General features: G+C 41.6%; 1 protein-coding gene and 1 non-coding gene across 2 annotated transcripts in view; one reads left to right on the top strand and one right to left on the bottom strand.

Annotated features, from left to right (window-relative positions):
- Positions 1–18,819, top strand: part of Jazf1 (JAZF zinc finger 1) — a 336,912-nt gene that overhangs the window by 66,136 nt on the left and 251,957 nt on the right. The window lies entirely within an intron of this gene.
- Positions 8,573–8,679, bottom strand: LOC123455493. The gene has a single exon (XR_006633954.1). It is a non-coding gene; the product is annotated as a U6 spliceosomal RNA (small nuclear RNA).

The following is an 18,819-nucleotide window of genomic DNA, read 5'->3' as shown; positions in this document are numbered from 1 at the left end:
TTGTTATTGTGTTGTTGATACTTGGGCTCAAGCTTGGGGTCTACAGACACTAGGTAATCCCACTGAACTACATCTCCAGTCTCCAAATTGGTATTTAAAATATATTTTAAGTATTTATTTATTGGGGGGTGTAGAGAGAATTGGTGTACCAGGGCCTTTAGCCACTGCAAATGAAGTCCAGATACATGTGTTACTATGTACATCTGGCTTACATGGTACAGGGGAATCAAACCTAAGTCCTTAGACTTCACAGGCAAGTGCCTTAAGTCATCTCTCCAGTCCCAAATTGGGATTTTAAACAAGGGCTTAGAAATATGAGTATAAACCAGGCCTGGTGGCACATGCCTTTAATTCCAGCACTTGGGAGAGTTCAAGTGAGTTTAAGGCCATGCTGAGACTACATAGTGAATTCCAGGTCAGCCTGGACTACAGTGAGACTCTACCACAAAAAGCAACAATAAAACAAACTAAAGAAAGAAACATGAATATATTTATATCTGCTTAAAATTATAAAAAGACAATGAGAAAACATGGGCAAAATCCTTTATAACCTTGAAGTTGAAGGACTTTTTATCTGTGATTCTTAATTCAAAAGACATAAAAGGAAAAAAAATCAATAAATTTGACTAATTCAAATAAAACATTTAAAAATATTTTTTACTTATTTATTTGAGAGAGAGAGAGAGAGAGAGAGAGAGAGAGAGAGAATGAGCATGCCAGGGCTTCTAGCCACTGCAAACGAACTCCAGATGCATGTGCCCCCTTGTGCATCTGGCTTACGTGGGTTCTGGAGAAGCAAACCAGGATTCTTTGGCTTTGCAGGCAGATGCCTTAATCGCTAAGCCATCTCTCCAGCCCAAATAAAACATTTTTACATGATAAAAAATACACTAAAATTTGGGGCTGTAGAGGTGTTTTAGCAGTTACATGTTTGCCTGTGCAGCCTAAGGACCCAGGTTCAATTCCCCAGTATCCACATAGGCCAGATGCCCAAAGGGGCACATGTGTCTGAAGTGCTTTTGCAGTGGCTGGAGGTTCTGCTGCCCTCTTCCCCACCACAATAAATAAATAAAAATACACTAAAATTCAAAACACATGTGATTCTCTCTATAAAGGTCTCCTAAAATGAGTATGAGATAGATTTTGCAGGCCAACAGGAAAATGGGACCAAGAACAAGAGCAGATTATTCACACAAGAAATGTCCTGTTTTGTTTTGTTTTGTTTTGTTTTCTTTGTTGAGGCAGGATCTTACTCTAGCCGAGGCTGACCTGGTACTCACTCACTCCATAGTTCCAGGCCGACCTCAAACTCACAGTGATCCTCCCTCAGCCACCTGAAAGGCATGCACCACCATATCATTGCCATTTTTTTAAGCCTAAGAAAATACATTCATTTTAAGCTATGCTGAAGTAGCACTTTTCATTGTATCAGATTGGCAAAAATTCTGAAGTAGGATAGTTGTGCTTCGTTGACCACATGTGGGAAGATCGATGCTGCACTTCTGTGGAGAGCGTAAATGGCACAGCCCCTATGAAGGCTGCACTGACAATATCTATGAGGAGTACGTAGCTACCTTTTGGCCCAACAGCCTGATACTGGCAGTTTTTCCTGCCAATATTTCTGAATATATGTAAAGTGATGCACATAGGAGGTTTTCCATTAGAACATTGTTTGTAATAGAAAAGATTGGAAATGGTTCAAATATCCATTAGTGGAAGATTGGTTAAATAAACCATGATCCATCCATACTGTGGAACACTGTGTGGCAATTTAAAGAGAAAGAACATAGAAACTCTTTACATACTGATATGAAAAGATTGCCAAGAAGAGTTGTTAACTGAAAGCAGAAGGTGTACAGCAGAATACGTAGTGTGGTCCTCTTGGTGTAGATAGGAGACAAGGTTTGCGGTGTCCATATCTGCTAAGCCCATGTGCAGAAGCACTGGGGATGCCCATATGCAGATAACCATCACCCAGAGTCTAGTGCTTGCCTTTACAGGTGGGTAGAGAGGATGCCATGCATGAGGAGTGGTGGACAGTAGCAGGATGGGGACAGTACTCTTTATTGTACTTTGTATATTGTTTAGATTTTTGGACCATGTAAGTTATTATCTGTTCAAACCAAGTTTCTAAAGTGACATGTTTTAAAATTGCATTTCAGTGCCATTTTAACATGAGGCCAAAAACACCTGCCTGGACTACTGGCTCCAGCCTCTTGTCCAGAGCATGTGTTTGGTTCACCCAGAGCTATACAGTCGAGGATAGTAACCACTACCCACATCTGGTATTTGACTAAATTAAGATGTGTAGTGTGAGTGTACCTGAATTAGTACCAAAAGAAAAATATCAACTATCCCTTCCATCATTTTAAAGGTATTGATTATCTGTTAAGTGATAATAGTTTGAATTTGGGAGTTTAAAATATATTATTAAGTTAGTTGCATTTTTTTCTACTCTTAATGTGGCTAGTAGAAAATTTAAAATTATACATGTGGCTTGACTTCATGGCTCACCTTTTATTTCTTTTGCACAGCATTGATGTAGATTCCTATCGACTCATAGCATGTTTTCCAGGATTACTTAAAAAAACACTCACACATATTACTGCTTAGTTTTAAACTTCAGTCTTTTAAAGACCCTTGTAACAATCTGAGACACCTTCTTTACCTATTCCCACCTCCCTTCACACAAAATGCTAATTTATTGACTCCATAGATTCTAGGCCACTTCATCACTAAGAGTATTTTTTTTTTAAATATTATGAGGGTGGAAAGCTCAACAAACTGGCCTTTTAAGAGTGAGAGTGAGAGAGAAAAAATTGGCAAGCTAGGGCTTCCAGTTACTATAATCAAACTCTAGATGCATGTGCCACCTTGTACACTTGTGCAATCTTGTGCCTGCACTACCTTGTAGGTCTGGCTTATATGGGATCTGGGGAGTCGAACATGGGTCCTCAGGCTTTGCAAGCAAGCACTTTAACTGCTAAGCCATCTCTCCAGCTCCACTCTGAGTTTTTAAACACACTATTGTTTCTCTTGGTAATGTCACTTCATCTCTACTTCACCTATTTAGCCTGTAAGCCCTGTTCATATGGCCCCTTTGAGGAAATGTTCCTAGTTCCCCTATCCTGTCAATGTCCCCTTCTGATTTCTCTCCCTCTTCTTTTTGTTTTGTGGCACTAGGGATTGAAACGAGAACCTCAGTCATACGAATGTGTACTCCTACAGCCTCAGCTCAGCCTCTATGTCCTATTTTCTCTAGCATCTTGTACACCTCTGTGTTTCCACTCGTACCACCTAATACCACAGTTATCTTTTAGAGAGTATTTGAAGAGTTATCCCACGTCAGACTTGAGTTCCTCAAGAGCAGAACTGTTGCCTTCAGTTTTATTTTCCAGATCTTGAAGCTGCCAATAAAATCTCTATGAAAGGCCACCAGGAAAATGAAGTTTGTCATGCTTTGTCCAGTCTGCCTAAGGAGGCTCTGCAATTTGGTCTGTATGTTAAGGACAGCAGATAGGAATATATTCCTTGGCTGAGGACAGACTTCTTTGGAATGTCCTGACCTCACAAAGCCTTCCCACCAGCAGAAGATGGCAGGCAAACAGAGCTGGCAAGGAGCCTGGCTGCAATAGGCTCTGATTTTCAGTCTGTGTTCAGATTGGAATGTAAGGGGTATTTGTGTTCAATTCAGAAAGCAGCATTCTCCACCTGGTCAGGTGCCTATTCTTCCAGAAGGTGAATGAGGCAGGTGGTAGCCAGGAAGTGAAGGCTAGCCAGCTGTGGGCGGGCCATGAGCTAGAAGTATCAAGTCCTCTAGTTTCATCATTGGCCTTTTACTTTAGTGAGCCTCGCTATGGAGAGTTGCTCCTGCTTGGTTAATTTTCTATTGTCCTTCTCTTCTGCTTGTGGGTATTTAACCTTTGCTCACAAGAGAATGAAGAATAGTAAACATCTGAAAACTGGAGCAAAGATTTTTAGAAGGAAAAAATAGAATTTTGGCAAAAACTTCCTCAGGTAGACAAACTGAAAAGCCCCATCTTTACCACTGATTTTATGAGAATCGTAATTATAAGGATATGTTTATATCTTATATAAGGATCCAGTTATTTTCACCAATGTTGCTTGCATGGTTCTAGTCAGCTGAATAACAAACCTTTGAGAGTCACAGGTATTGTGGAAAGTGCTAGAAAAAGTAGCCTAAACCTAGGTCTGCTGCTGAGCTGGTGCCTAGAGCTTAAGCGAGTTGCTTCACTTCTATAACCTTCATGCTTACATGGGCTGTACACACATGCCGAGGCTCGTAGCATTGCAGGAGGTGAGTGGATACAGAAGCTTACCATGGTGTTCTGTCCACAGTAGGTTTGGGAAACAGAATTTGTTTGAATATAAGTTTTATTTTTCAGCCATCCACAGGAGAAGCATCATAAGAGGATGGAGAAGAACATGCCATCTTTTAACAATGATGGGGTGTCATGACTACTTTTCAGCGGCTCTTGGTGACCACTCCTCAGAGCCACATGCCCTTTCCAGGGGAATAAAAAGGGAGTGGGAGAGTTAGGATATAGGCATTTGTTTAGTGTCTTTGCCATTGGTACTATGAAGAGCCACCCTGCCTGCTTGGTCCAGGTTATAAAAACGAAAGTGGTATCCTTCCCATTTCTGAAAAGCTGAAGTTTCCTCTGCAAAGCAGCAGAAATGGTGGAAGTTCCGCGTCATTGCCTGTAGGACAGCAGTCCATTGGTATGGACTCGTGGAATCTAAGCCACCACCTCCATAAAACTCCACAGTTAGAGGAGGCCTCGCCTTCCCTTTCTGGAGTGTGGCCAGAGGCCAGAGTAAAGGTCAGGTCTCTGCGCTCCATTCTCTGTGTTCTGCTTTCATGCCTGCCTAGGACCAACCTCACTCCGTTTCTTACCAGAGATGCTCTGACCTTTCTGGATCATTCCTCTGACAAGAAGTATGGATACATCATTTTAAAGAGAAAGATTGTCATGTTCTGTGCTTGTAAAAATCTTTAATGAGTGCAGAGAACAGTGCCTAAGCACCTTGGGTCTCTGTGGTCTGCTTCCCCTGCCTGCTTCTTACGTGACTGCCATCTTGAGGGACCAGCCTCCATTCCTGCTGTGCATGGATGAGCTCGGCACTGTTTGCCTGCTGGTCAGATCCTTCAAGTTGAAAGTAATGAAGATTTAAGGCTCATTATCATTACAAGGTAATTTCATTGCTGCCCCTAACTGATCCTCTCTTAAGCTTGCTGTGACATTTCTTTTGTCACATGATTAAAAGAAGTAAAAAATGCTATGGACAATAAACTTGTTTTTCCTGAGGTAGGGTCTCACTGTAGCTCAGGCTGACCTGGAATTCATTATGTAGCCTCAGGGTGGACTCGAACTCTCAGTGATCCTCCTACCTCTGCCTCCCGAGTGCTGGGATTAAAGGCTTGTACCACCGCGCCAGGCTTGACAATAAACTTTTGAAAGCAGATTTCCTATGTTCAGTTGTTTTTCACACCAACTTTGTAGACTTCAAGTGTGCTTTTATTAAAGTAGTAATGTGCTTGCTTTGTAATATTGCATATTTAAAATAAAAGAAAATTGGAACAGCCCATCACTGAAATGCATGTTACAAAATCAGCATCTGCTTTGAATAACAAGGGGTTTTGTCCAAGTTTTGCTTCAGTGAGTGAAGCCAATCAAACTGCCTTCCATTGTTGTGTCCGTGCGTTTTGTCCCCAACTGTTCCTTCCATTGCCAAATAGGGCACACCACTAAGCTTCTTTTACAAAGTTCTGTCTCAGCAGTACTCCGCCCCCCCACACACACACTAGTAGTGATTGTTTTAAATAAACTCTGACAGCCATTTATGTCACCAGCAGGAGGCAGATGTAGATATTCCATGATCTAAAATCAGTTTGAGATATTTCAGTCAAATTCTTGAAACAAGAGCAAAGTGAAAGAAAGAAAAAGGAAGGAAGGAAGGAAGAGAAGTGAAAAGGAAGGGAGGGAAGGATGGAAGAAGGATGGGAAGAGCCCTAGAATTGGAAAAATTGGAAATGTGACGTTGGTTCAGCACCACCTGGGACTCTGAAACAGGGATGTTCCATTGCTCTCGTAGATAGCACACTTGTATGTACACATTACCATGTGTCCACACCCTTCCCTGGAACTCTCAAAGGTGAACGCCTATTTTAAAAATATATTTTTTAATTTATTTGAGATAGGGAGAAAGAGGCAGGTAGAGAGAGAAAGAGAAAATGGGCACACCCGGGCATCCAGCCACTGCAAACAAACTCCAGACACATGTACCACCTTGTGCATCTGGCTTATATGGGTCTTGGGGAATCAAACCTGGGTCCTTTGGCTCTGCAGGCAAGAACCTTAATCACTAAGCTATTTCTCCAGTTTGGTGAACACCTTTTTTGTTTTTAAAACAGTTTTGTTTCCTTCCCATAGACCTGTGTGCTGATTTCCCATAAGGAAGCGTTTTGCTACTACAAAGCATTTCATTGTGACCTTTGTTTTGGCTTTCAGAAAACCACTTTAGGATGGCTAAGTGTTGATTTTTTTTAAAAAATCTTCTTTTACTAATTAGGAACCCCCTCAAAGAAGCACTATGATTTCCTCAAAAATGAGGTAGAAATAAAAAATTAATTAATTAATTAATTCAGAGAGGGAGAGAAAGAATGGGTATGTCAGGGCCTTCAGCCAATGCAAACGAACCACAGTGAGACCCTACATTGAAGAAAAAAAAAAAAAATCCAGGATAGAGCATGATTTAACCTGCAATTTCATCAGAGCTTCTTTTCTTTTTTTTTTTTTTCACAGTTATGTTAGTTTATTATTGTAACATTTTGTTTTGAACATCAAACACTGCACCAGAATATGAGCCATTCATTGAGGACACCTTTCCACGACTGAGCACTATGCTGCTGCTGCTTCTGGTCACCTGACAACCTAAGTTTCCTAGTGACACTGCTAACAATCATACTTCATCAGCTGAATGTGATTACTAAATCAAAAGAGCAGTTGTCCCTGCCTGCATACCAAAAAGTAAACAAACAAAAATTTAAGGTTTTCACTTGGAAAGAGAGCTTACTTACTTTAACCAGTTTAAATGAAGCCCAGCATGCTTTAAAATGTGGGAAAACAAAGCTTCCCCGAGTACATAGGGTAAAACATGGAAAGGCAAAACTCCCCGGAGGAATCCATTTTCACCAATCAGAGCTTCTTTTCTGACAGCAGCTCATTAGATAGCTTTTTATTTAACTTATTTTTTTAATTTAATTGATTAGTTTTCTTTTCAGCAAATACAGGCAGTTGGGTGCCATTGTTTAGGCTCATCCATGATCTACCCCCTCCCAATGGACCCTCCTTGTTGATATAAATGGGTTGTGCATTGTGGAGTTAGTCCATAGTTATTGGTACGATAAATGTCTGTGCATATCATGACCCAACATGTGACTCTGTCATTCTTTCTGCCCCTTCTTCCGCAAAATTTCCCTGAGCCATGTTGGGTTCATTTTTGGTCTGCTTCAGTGCTGTGATGTTGGGGGCCTCTGAGGCTCTGGCTCTCTGCTTTGGTAGGAGTTGATTTTTCTCTGTGTTGGTCTCCTTCCCCTTTGTGCTAGTATCCGGTTCATCAGGAAAACAGCACCCTTGCTTGTTTTGCCAATTTTCTCTAGTTTCAGTCAGGCCCCTTTTGAGGTATGTTGGGGCAGATCTCTCCTTAGGATCTGCATCTATCTGAAAAAAAGAAGCATATTCTTCAACGGAGAGTAAGTTAGCACCCGGAAAATTGAGATAACACTTTTTTGATAGAGAGTTTAATAGATGTAGGCCCTCTTGTACCCCATGATTGATGGTAGCTTGATATTGGAGAGTGGGCTTATGTTTGGATATGGTTCGGACTTGTTTCCCAGCTCCAGCTATGGGTCTAGTACCACTGAGGGGATCACTTAGCCAAATCAAGAGGAGTTGGTTCCCTACCATGGCTGTGTGCCACTATTGCACTTGTGTGGGCATCACACCAGGTTATTTGTTGCTAATTAGGTTAGACCATGAGTTTCTTGGACAGATATTGGTCATTTCCCCCAGTCGCCCATGTAGTACCTTCTGGCCCTAGACATGCTGACAGTCTGGGGACTGACTCTCTCCTGGCTTCCAGCCATGTCATTCCATTTTACATGTCAGCTGCGTATGGAGTCTTCAGCAATAGGGTCTTACCACTGACCTTTGGTGGGTCATCAAGTACTCTGACAGAAGTCTGTCATTGTTTTAGGAAACCTTGTAGGTTTCTCTGATCAAAAGCTCATTATGGATGATAGCCCCATGCTGGTAGTGGGGGTTACAGGTCAGTGCCCACTAAGAAAATGAGGAAAAACATAACTAATATACAAGAGTTAGAGAGGAGAGAGAGGGGGGCCTGGGGGAGAGGGAGGGAGGGAGGAAGATGTAGAAGATTTAGTTTAGTCTTGATCCTACGCTCTCCAGTGTCTTGTGGTTCAGGTGTTTCCTGTAAGGGTCTAGTGAAGGTTCAGCCATTTGGTCTGCCTTTTAGGAAGTAGAATTTTAAAACTATGGAACACTTAATGAATTTGCATGTCATCCTTGCACAGGGGCCATGCTAATCTTCTCTGTATTGTTCCAATTTTAGTACATGTGCTGCCGAAGCGAGCACTTACTTATTTATTTATTCTGTTTGTTGAGACAGAATCTCATACTATAGTCTAGGCTGGCCCCCAATTCACTATGTATCACAGGCTGAGCTTAAACTCAACATAATTCTCCTTATTCAGCCTGCCAATGGCTAGGATTATATGCATGGCCCGCCCTGTCCAACAATATATAGTGAATGCTTTTATTTTAAAAACTTAATTTATTTGGTCTGGAGAGATAGCTTGGCAGTTAAGGCGCTTGCCTGTGAAGCCTAAGCACCCATGTTCAACTCTCCAGATTCCATGTAAGCCAGATGCACAAAGGTGAGGCCAGCACAAGGTTTCACATGCCCACTAGGTGGTGCTAGCATCCAGAGTTCAATTGTAGGGGCTGAGGCCCTGGCATACCAATTCTCATTCTCTCTCAAAAAAAAAAATAATAATAATAATAAAATTTTTTAAAAATTTAAATTTACTTGCATGTGTATGTGTGCGTGCATCTATGCCCTTATTTGGGCAAACCAGGGGCTCTTGCCCCTGCAAATGAACAGCAGAAGTTGTATGTGCACCTTTATTCCTGTGCTCCTTTGCTGTAGTTTTCAAGCCGTGTTAGTTTAATAAGTCACCCCTATGAAAATGTTTTAGTTTCATCCCAGAACCTGGGAAGTAGGACCCTGTTTGCATTCCTTTGCAGTACACTAAGTTAGCCTTTAATGTCCAAAAATGGTAATGGTGACTATTTATCCTTTTCTTTGACCACTATAGGAAAGCATTTTATTATTCTGATTAAAGTTGGAATTTATGAGGTCATCGTGCCCTTTATTTCTGTTTCTTAGACTGATAACATTTTACTTAACCTTTGGTCTGCTCTGGCGGTCTCTGGCTTAGAGCAGCCTGCTAAGACACTGGGTCCCTGTATTCCTGACTTTCACGGTGCATATCAGGAGACACATTTGTACATTTTATCCATTTGGAATGGGCAGCCTACGTTTACAGATACCTGGAGCATTCTCAGCCTTGCCAGCATTCCTCTAGGTTATATGATCCTGCTTGTGCTCTGTACAGGTGACTTGGCTCGGCTTTTGTATGACTTAACATTTGCATAGTATTATGTTCTTTTAACAAGTACATAAAGGAACTTCAACACATTGGCTGTGAAACGCATGCGATAAGAAGTGCCTTAAGACACTTTACACACTAACTGCTAGAGACTTTCTCTGGTGGGAGGTTTGTGGGTTGGTTTGGTATTTGAGGATAAATTAAAAATCACACCTGTGAGGCGAACAGATTAATTTTATGTTTGCAGCTTGAGCCATTTGGAACTGTTCATAGTTTAGTGACTTTGGCTGTAGCTATAAATGGGCAGTCATCTCTGTACCCTCTTCCAGAATTAAAGCAACTGAGATATAATTTAAATAACTTTCCAGAACTCAGGACCTGTCAGGAGCTGAGGAAACCTGTGAGTTCTCAGATGCTGTCAGACCCAGCTTTATGCTCACCCACTAGACCGTGGGCTCATGTGGAACGTGAATGTGTAAACAGGAACCTGTGTTTCGAAGTGAGTGGAACTTTGTGTCTCCTGCTAATATAGAGCACAGTATTTCACACTGGAGTGCATGGTGTTCAGGGCTGAAAGACATATTTATACATAGCCTGTCAGAAGTATGCCTGGTATGAAAACTGTAAGTGATTTTTCTCATTGGCTTGTTTAAAAGTCTCTGTCCTATTGCTATACTAACAAAGATTTTATTCACTAAATGTCCTTTAAAAGTAGGAAAGCCAGTTAGCAGGTGGTAAATGAAATGAATATTCTGAGCTTAATGAGTCTGGGTTCCTTTTTCTTGGCCTCATATTGAGGTAGGAACATGTCAGACCCTGAGTTTCCCAAGAACCTGGTATTGTCTTACAGTGAGTTCTATTTATTGATAAAGTGACATGCTACAATGGCACATTGACACTTAGCAAGCCAGGTGTTGCCTGCAGGAAGAGTGGCTTTCAAACATTACCCCAGATTTCCTGACATCTACCATGAAGATAGTCAATCCTATGCCAAGTCAAACTAGTATCAAAAGCAAGTGAAGGAACATGCTGCTTCTTGGGGAAAGAGCCGTCATGTGAGCAAGACCAGGGAACTTGTCTGCAGTGCTTTGGTCTGGCTTCTATTTATTCATCTGTCTGGTTTTACCCGTTCCCAGGCTGGTGTCAAGGACATAGCATCCATGGCAACAGTTGTTCTTGGCACCCGCAGAAAACCTGCATGCGTGCTTGGGGTGTGTCCTCACGAACCTGTCACAGCTCACGTTGTGTGTCGTCCTTGAAACAGCTTCCTGTTCACCTGACACTTGTTGACAATGTGTCGTTTCCTCTGAAAGGGTCCAATAGCAGAGGAACGTTCATCCCTCCTTTGGCATTATTGTCAGTGAGGAAAGAGCAGCCTGAGTTGAAGAGCTACAGGTACCACAATATTCTCAAGTCACTCACATAAGTGACAAGTGAAAGCTTTTTTCTTGAAATGTGTAATTCTGTCTTGTTGACTCCTGCCTTGCTCTCACCTTGTGGGAACTGCAGTACCCATGTAATGATGTGCAGGAGAGGAGTGTCATGTTTGGCATGTGCCTGACCAGCAGAATATTCCAGGTAAGCCAATTAATTTTATTTAATTTATTTATTTGTATTTATTTGTGAGAGAACAAGGCATGGGGAGGAGACAGAGGATGGGCTAGCCAGGGTCTCCATCCACTGCAAACAAATTCAAGACACTTGTGCCACCTTGTGCATCGACTCAAACCTGAGTCCTTTAGCTTTTCAGGCAAATGTCTTAACCACTAAGCCATCTCTCCAGCCCCAGTTAAGTCTTAAATCAGTCCATTTTCCAATTTTAATGTTAGGGTCTGGGAGCAGACAGCTTTGGGTTTGCTGAGATGAACTTCCAAACTAGGCACAGTTATGGAGAAATGGATATTTAATGAAGCTTACAGATCCAGGGGAAGCTCTATAATGGTAGAGTTGTCCCCTGTTAAAGGACCAAGAAGAGAGAGAGAAAAAAAAAAGCCAAAAGCCACATAGCACACTTCAGGAACTCCTGGTGGACCTAGGCACTTTGCATATCTTTAGATTGGAATTTCAAACCCACCACCACACCTTAAGATCCTTCCAATGACACCTCCGCCAGCAAGGTAGCTGCAGATCCAAACTACAAACTAATAAAACACTGAAATATTGAGGCCATCTATTCAAACTACCCCAGGTCTTTAATAGGATATAACTTTGTAAGTGATTTCTTTTAAAGGAAAATGAGGATATGGAGAAGAAAATCATCTTGTGACACCAGAAAGTGAGCTCTGCTCATTGGCCTCACTGCAGCCGGGTGCACTCCCTCATGGAGCAGGTCCTCCTGCCGGGCTTGGATCCTGCGCCAGTGTCGTATCCATTTAAACCCCATATTCTGCACCGCTATCTTCCTCACCAGGTTTCACTGTGTTCTGCCATTTAGCAATTAAGCTTTGTGTCTCCGAATGTAATCCTGGCAGTAGCAAAGTCTAATACTCAATTTTGTGTAGCTTCTGGAGCAACACTCTATATTATTGTCTTGGTATCCAGATGGTCATAGAGTGAGTACTCTGAAATCCAACCTGGATGAGACATGCTTGTGTAACCATCCTTCCACCACCAGCAAAAGTCAGGGGTCTTGGGCAGTTTGATGTGTGGTCTGATTAGCATAACTATAATAATGCCCCCAATCAGGACCCAAGTCTCTAGCCAGAGACTTTTGGCCAGATTTACAGTACCAGACATGATTTCCTTCTTGTGGAGCAAGCCTCAAACCTAATTGTAGAGCAGTTGGTTATTCCTATAACTCTCTTGCCACTGTTCACCAATGGATGCATCTTATCTTCCAGGTAAATTGTGAAGTACGAGGATTGTTGATGATTTTTGTCCCCCAGCAGTTTGCATGACACCTTCTGGCAGGAAGATAGCTAACCCACAGGGAGGAAACTTCCAGCTCAATTCCAGTTTGGTTTATTTATGTCTACCAACCAAAGCATATGATGTCTTCGGCAGTGGCTACTTAATACCTAGTTGTGGTGAACAACCAAGAGTAATGGCAATAGCCAGTATTGTTTTAGAGGCCTTTGTGGCCACCCTACCCAATAACATACTGGCTTCCAGTGTTTAACCCAACACAAAACCTCGTGCATCCACACAGATGCCCCAGATCTGCTCTTTGTGGACTGTGGACTATAACCACTTACCACAAACTTAGTCCAGCTGTTCTCTCTACTCTTCTTCCAGACAAATCTTGGCTTTATAGCTGTTGGCAGGAGAGGTTAAAGCCATGTCTGGTGGTAATGTTCCTATGATATTGTCTTCTGTTCTCATGCCCTCAAGTTTGCATTTAGAGTGATCAGAGTAAGGAAGTGCTTCTAGAGTGTTGATGAAACTTACCTCCTTTCTTGGAAACTAATCGTAGTGCTTATAGAGCTTAACATACAGGACAATAAAGTAAAAGCCATCCCTGGCATTCAGCTGCTATTGTCTGAGAACCATTTTCCATGCATCTGAAAGTCCTGTTGCTGCCCATACGGGAACACCTGCCCCTTCTGTATGAGTCACATCTGCTTAGTTTTATACAATCTTCTCTCAACAATAAGATTTCAGGAATAAATAGTTATCTCAGTTGGTTACTTTACCAAAGCTTTTGGCAAGCTCAGAGATGCTATTGTTAAACCCTGAGTTCAGAGTTAGGAATGTAGCTCAAGGAACAGGACTTGCCTGGTGGGCATGAGGCTCTAGATTGTATTCCCAGACCTGCAAGAAGAAAAAAAAAAGGCTACCATAAAACCTAGAGTTCATGTGAGGATTGTGGTTTACAAAAATACTCTTTTATATTCTTTTAGAAATCGCAGTTTATAGTTTGTTGTGAGCATGATTTATGATCAGAAGTATTATGCTGATTTATGGAGGCTGATGGGTTTCACTCATTTTCTCCTCAGAAATTGCCTCTTTTTTTTCCTTTTAATAAGTTGGAAGTATGGAACATACTGTTCATTTCACTTCCTTCCAACGTGGATTTCAGACTAATTAACAGAATAAAACAAGCATCTTTCAAAAACTTGACTTTAAGTACTTGGATATATATCATCAGAACCATTAAAAAGAACACAATGTTTAGTGCCTCTTCTCAGTGAACAAAGAAACTTCCCTTGGCTGTTGTCAAGATCAAGAGCAAGTACTGCTCTGAGCTGTAGAAAATAAAGGTGTATTACTTTGTAGGAAATAGAGACCCCTTCTTGTTCATTTATTCTATTTTTGTCCCTGAGTAGCTTTTAAAAACTGAAAAAATTTCCCTTCTCCGCCTTCTGGAGAGAGGCTCCAAAGCCTAGGTTAAACCTCTCAACTGGAATCTATTTGGGGTAACAGGTATGTCTTAGTCTTTCTGTAATTTATGAATAGACAGTGGAAATAGAATTACTTTCAGCCAGCCTGACTATATGTTCTTTTAAAAGAGATCTCAAGCCCTTTAATATTGAAACTTGGCATTAGGGCTCTAGCTAAGCATTGGATAAAAGACAAGGACATTTGGACTAAGTATACCATAGTCACTTGTGAGTATACAGAAACTCCAAATACCTGCTGCCTGGCCCAGGAAGGAGAGTCAGCAAGGATGCTGTGGAAGGTGGTACACAGTGCTGTTATGAGGAAGGCAAACTCATGTAGTGAGCTTGCTTATTCTAGGGTAGGTTGGATGGACTTGTCAACCATTGGAATCCAAGGTTTTCACTCCCAGTCAGGTATTCTTTAACCTTACTATCTATCATTTATATTGTTAAAAACATTACAAGCAAAAGAAAAACATTCAGAGCTATTTGAGATCCTTTTGGAAATTACTGCCCTTCTCCTAAAGATTGTTCAATGCCCCTGTTCTTACCTGCCTACCATACCATATTCAGAATCTCAGGGATTACGTATCACACATCCCAGAGGAAATGATTATCTTAGGCAGGGTATCTCATGTCCACTTGGAGAAGTGTTGAAGAACATGACTGTCCCATATGTGCTCCTCTAGAGAAGTTTTTGTTTGCACTGGTCCCCATCCTTGTCCCACAGCTGGTACTTTATGTCCATGGTTTGTTGTTGTTGTTGTTTTTGTTTTGTTTTTTTTTTTTTTAAGAGAAAAGAAATCTCATCACTAATACAGTTCCTAACTTCTGCATGGTCTGGCCTTCCTCTGTGGTTCTCATCTTCAGCCTTGGATTTCCTCCCCAACCAAGGTTGGCTCCTGACTCATTGGCTTAGGTTGACCTTGGGCCTTGCTCAAAAGTCTGACCTCAGGCCCATTCCTAGTGGCATTCTTTTCAGCTACTGGCTCCCCATCCTCTGCAGGGTGGGAACCTAACCTCAGTGTCGCACAGCCCCGTGGGTGCCCACTGCCCCTCTCTCCAGCCTCTGAGAAATGTCTTTAGAAGAGGTAAGGAAGCCCACTACCACGTGACCTCACTGAAGTGAATCCTCTTTCTTGAGAATAAAACCAGCATTTTGCTGAAATGGCAGTAAAAAATATTTGTCATGGTCTCTGAGTCTTATGTAAAAACAACTAAAGAAAATTTAGTTTCTGTATTTCAAAAAAGAAAATTAAGCCCGAGTAACTATATGTTATTTCATTTAAAAGGAAATAAACTTGACTTTAAAAAGACAGAAAAGGGTTGGAGAGATGGCTTAGCGGTTAAGGCACTTGCATGCAAATCCAAAGGATCCCAGTTTGACTCTCCAGGATCCATGTAAGCCAGATGCACAAGGGGGCACATGCAGCTGGAGTTCGTTTGCAGTGGCTGGAGGACCTGGTGCACCCATTCTCTCTTTCTCTCTCTCTCTCTGCCTCTTTCTCCCAAATAAATAATATATATGTATGTATGTGTATACACACACACACACACACACACACACACACACACACACAAAGACAGAAAAAAAAATGCTGCCTTAATATTGGTTTTTAAACCTAATTTTTAAATGGCATAAAAGACACTTACCTACTGCTGCAGTTAGACTTTCATTGCTGGCACAAAGCACCTGACCAAAAGCACCTTGTGGAAAGAAAGGATTTATTTTGGATTACAGATACAAGGGTAAGCTCAGGGATGGCAGGAGAAAGTGTGACATGAGTAGAGGCTAGACCTTGGCCATGGCAGGTGGCAAACAGTGGCAGGAGGGTGAACCATATGCTGGCAAGAGGAAGCTGGCTATAACATCCATAAGCCCACCCCCAATTACACACCACTTCCATGTGGCTCTGATTCCCAAATTGCCACCAGTTGGGGACCTAGCGTTCAGAATACATGAGTTTATGGGGAATACCTAGTTCAAGCCACCACCCCTACTTTTTGATGAAAGAGATTTCAAACCATAAGAAACAGTTCTCATTCCCACTTGCCATCTAGACTTGTCAGTACTGTTTAATCATTGTGGCATTTGTGTGTGAATGTTGACACAGCTGCCACCGTGCGCCCTTCACACATTCTTAGTTAGGAGAGCGTGTGGGAGTTACACAGAGCTAGTAGCCTGGGGAGCTGGGTGTGAGTCCCCTTCCCAGGTTCCAGATGAGTTGGGTGGCCTTGAGCACAGAAACATCATCCCTCAGCACCTCAAGGAACCTGTCCTAGGCTTCATTTCTGTGTTTCTGGTTCTTTAGTTTTCCTTTTTCAGACTTAGTAGTAAACCACTTGCCCAGGTGATAGAAGTGTGCAAGTCCAGCTCCAAAAAGTCATTCCTGATTCATAACACAGCTTAGGGACCTGCCTACACATGTCTAGAAACCTAGCATCACTTAAATATAAATAATTTTAACATTTGAATCTCCCAGCATGTGTTCTTTGCTGATACTTATTCTAGTTAAAAAATTAAATTTCACATTCAACTTGCAGAGGTAAGCGAAGGATACTCCTTGACACTGTAGTTTTATTTTGTAATCTGGTACCAACCTCAGCTGGCTGCTCACCTGCATCTGACGCACACCCACTCCTCCTCAGCTTGGTAGGCCGGGGTCCCGGGCAGAAGCAAAGAGTGTTCTGGGCTTGATTACGGGCCATTGCTAAGTGGGCAGTAGGACTTGTGGAGCCTCTGAGATCTATCCCCTCATGACATGCTCTCACTCCTGTGTGCACATGACCTCTGGGGCCCAAGCAAGGCCTTGTGGCTGCCTGGTTCTCAGCTCTCCGCACTCCTTCTCATTCAGCTGCCTGAATCTACCTTCTCCCAAAGTCATTCCAGCCTGATTTGTGAGACAACCTGACTTCTTACCCCACCCTTTATAGCTCATAGAACTCTCCCAGTTCTTCAGGAGAAAATGTCGGCACACTCACTAATTACTGTACCTGCCTTGTTTGTTCCTTTGTGTCAGTGTGTGCTACTATTTTGGGATCAAGCTCTGCAACAGGGATTCAACTTAACTCATTTCTGTAGGGCTCAGTGAGTTGCTTGGTCAAGTTAGAGACACCTAATAAATGCCATAGACTTTTGAATGATGCAGTAATTGTTTTAATGGAGGCAGTGCTGTACGTGTTTAAACAAATGGCAAGTTTTCCAGCAACATTCTGGCAAATTGGCAGCTTCTAAATTAAAAATAAAAAGCCTATGCTTAGAAAGTAAATTGTTTAAATTGTGGTAACACACAGTATTTAGTGCTAAACTGATTTAAGCAAAGGCCTAAATGAAATGGTCAAAGCCAAGATTGAATTTTTTATACATTTGTTTGTTTTCTGGAAAGTTGGTTGGCATGGCGGGAATTGGGTGGGTATAGAGGGCAATTTAAAGGCGTTATGTGAATTTAATGTATATTTTACAGAGTTAGGTTAGCAGATGTGATTTGGCACTACCACTTCCCGCACATGTGCCCTTTCATTAGAAATGTGCGCCTGATGTGGTGCAGATGGTAATGAAGCTGCTTGGTAATATTTTCCACAACCTGTTTTTAGTAATTAGTCTTGAATTGGCTGCTTCAAAATACTGGACTCTTCTTTTGGCCACTTCGTAAACTAAGGACTTGAAATGTGCTCATTGTACCAGCAGAGGGCAGTGTAAGTCAGCGATTTGTTCCCAGTCACCTTCTGAATGCTGTGTTGTTAAAACAGTGACCTAGAATATTCTCAGTTTGAGATGTCATTTGAGTTTGTTTTTAAAAGATTAAAAAGTGAAATGTCTTTAAAACAGCACTTTAGCATCTATTTTCAGTAAGGAAATAAGTTGATCAGGACAGACTCAGCTACAGTTTTGTTTCAGGGATTTTTTTTTCTTGAATAAAATCCCTCTAGGTCATTTCATTCGTGCCCTTAAAAAACATATTTAATTTGATGGCAGATGTTTATTCTTAGCTCAGTAGTAGCTTTCAGTAAGTTTCTCATGATGTCTGTGAGGATTTCAGTTATTTGAGTGAAGAATTCCTGAGGTATATAGCCAGGTAAGTATCCAGGAACTTAGAGTGACACGCGGCGTCGGCTGTTTGTTGAGGTGGGCTGCACAGCCAGAGTCGTCTTGTGTAGGGCTGTTCACACCCCTGCCTGCTGGCCAGCTTCCTTGCTCCGTTATCAGTGCTCCACTCTTAGCCAGCTGTGTCATTGGCGTGCTTGCATGCACTGCCACAGGGGGGCGCTGTAGCATTGAGAGGTAGGCAGGCAGGCAGGCCATCTGTCAGTTGGGTGCATTCTTGTTCTGTGTAAAGTTCAAGTGCTACACTCAGCTTTAACTAAATGAAATATAAAATAAGGAGATATCATTTCAAAAAAAAACTTTGTGTTTTTTCTTTTTCTATTTGGTGCTGGTTGCTCTGCAATTCTTTGTTTTCTTTTCCCTAAAATAAGACAGAATTTAATTTATTACTGCCAGCTTTTAGAAAGTAATTCAAAATTAATTAAAATTAATAGTTTAAATATTAATTCCTATATAGCATATGCCCTTTATGAATGTTATAGCACACTACTTACATATGTACAAACCATACCTAAAACTTCAGATATGCCCCAGTGAAAGGAAAAATAAAATATTAAAATAATTTCTCAAAACCTTAATCTCTTTGAACTGGAGTTGAATGGTACTGTGTGCTTGTGTAATGAAGCCATTTTAGCAAACATTTTCACAGTAATACAGGTGGACTTCAAAAGTGTTACTAG

Source organism: Jaculus jaculus, chromosome 16 (assembly GCF_020740685.1).
Source record: "Jaculus jaculus isolate mJacJac1 chromosome 16, mJacJac1.mat.Y.cur, whole genome shotgun sequence".
In the NCBI taxonomy this organism is placed as follows: Eukaryota; Metazoa; Chordata; class Mammalia; order Rodentia; family Dipodidae; genus Jaculus; species Jaculus jaculus.
The sequence above is the reverse complement of the archived record's forward strand: the minus strand, read 5'-3'. Positions and strand labels throughout refer to the sequence as shown.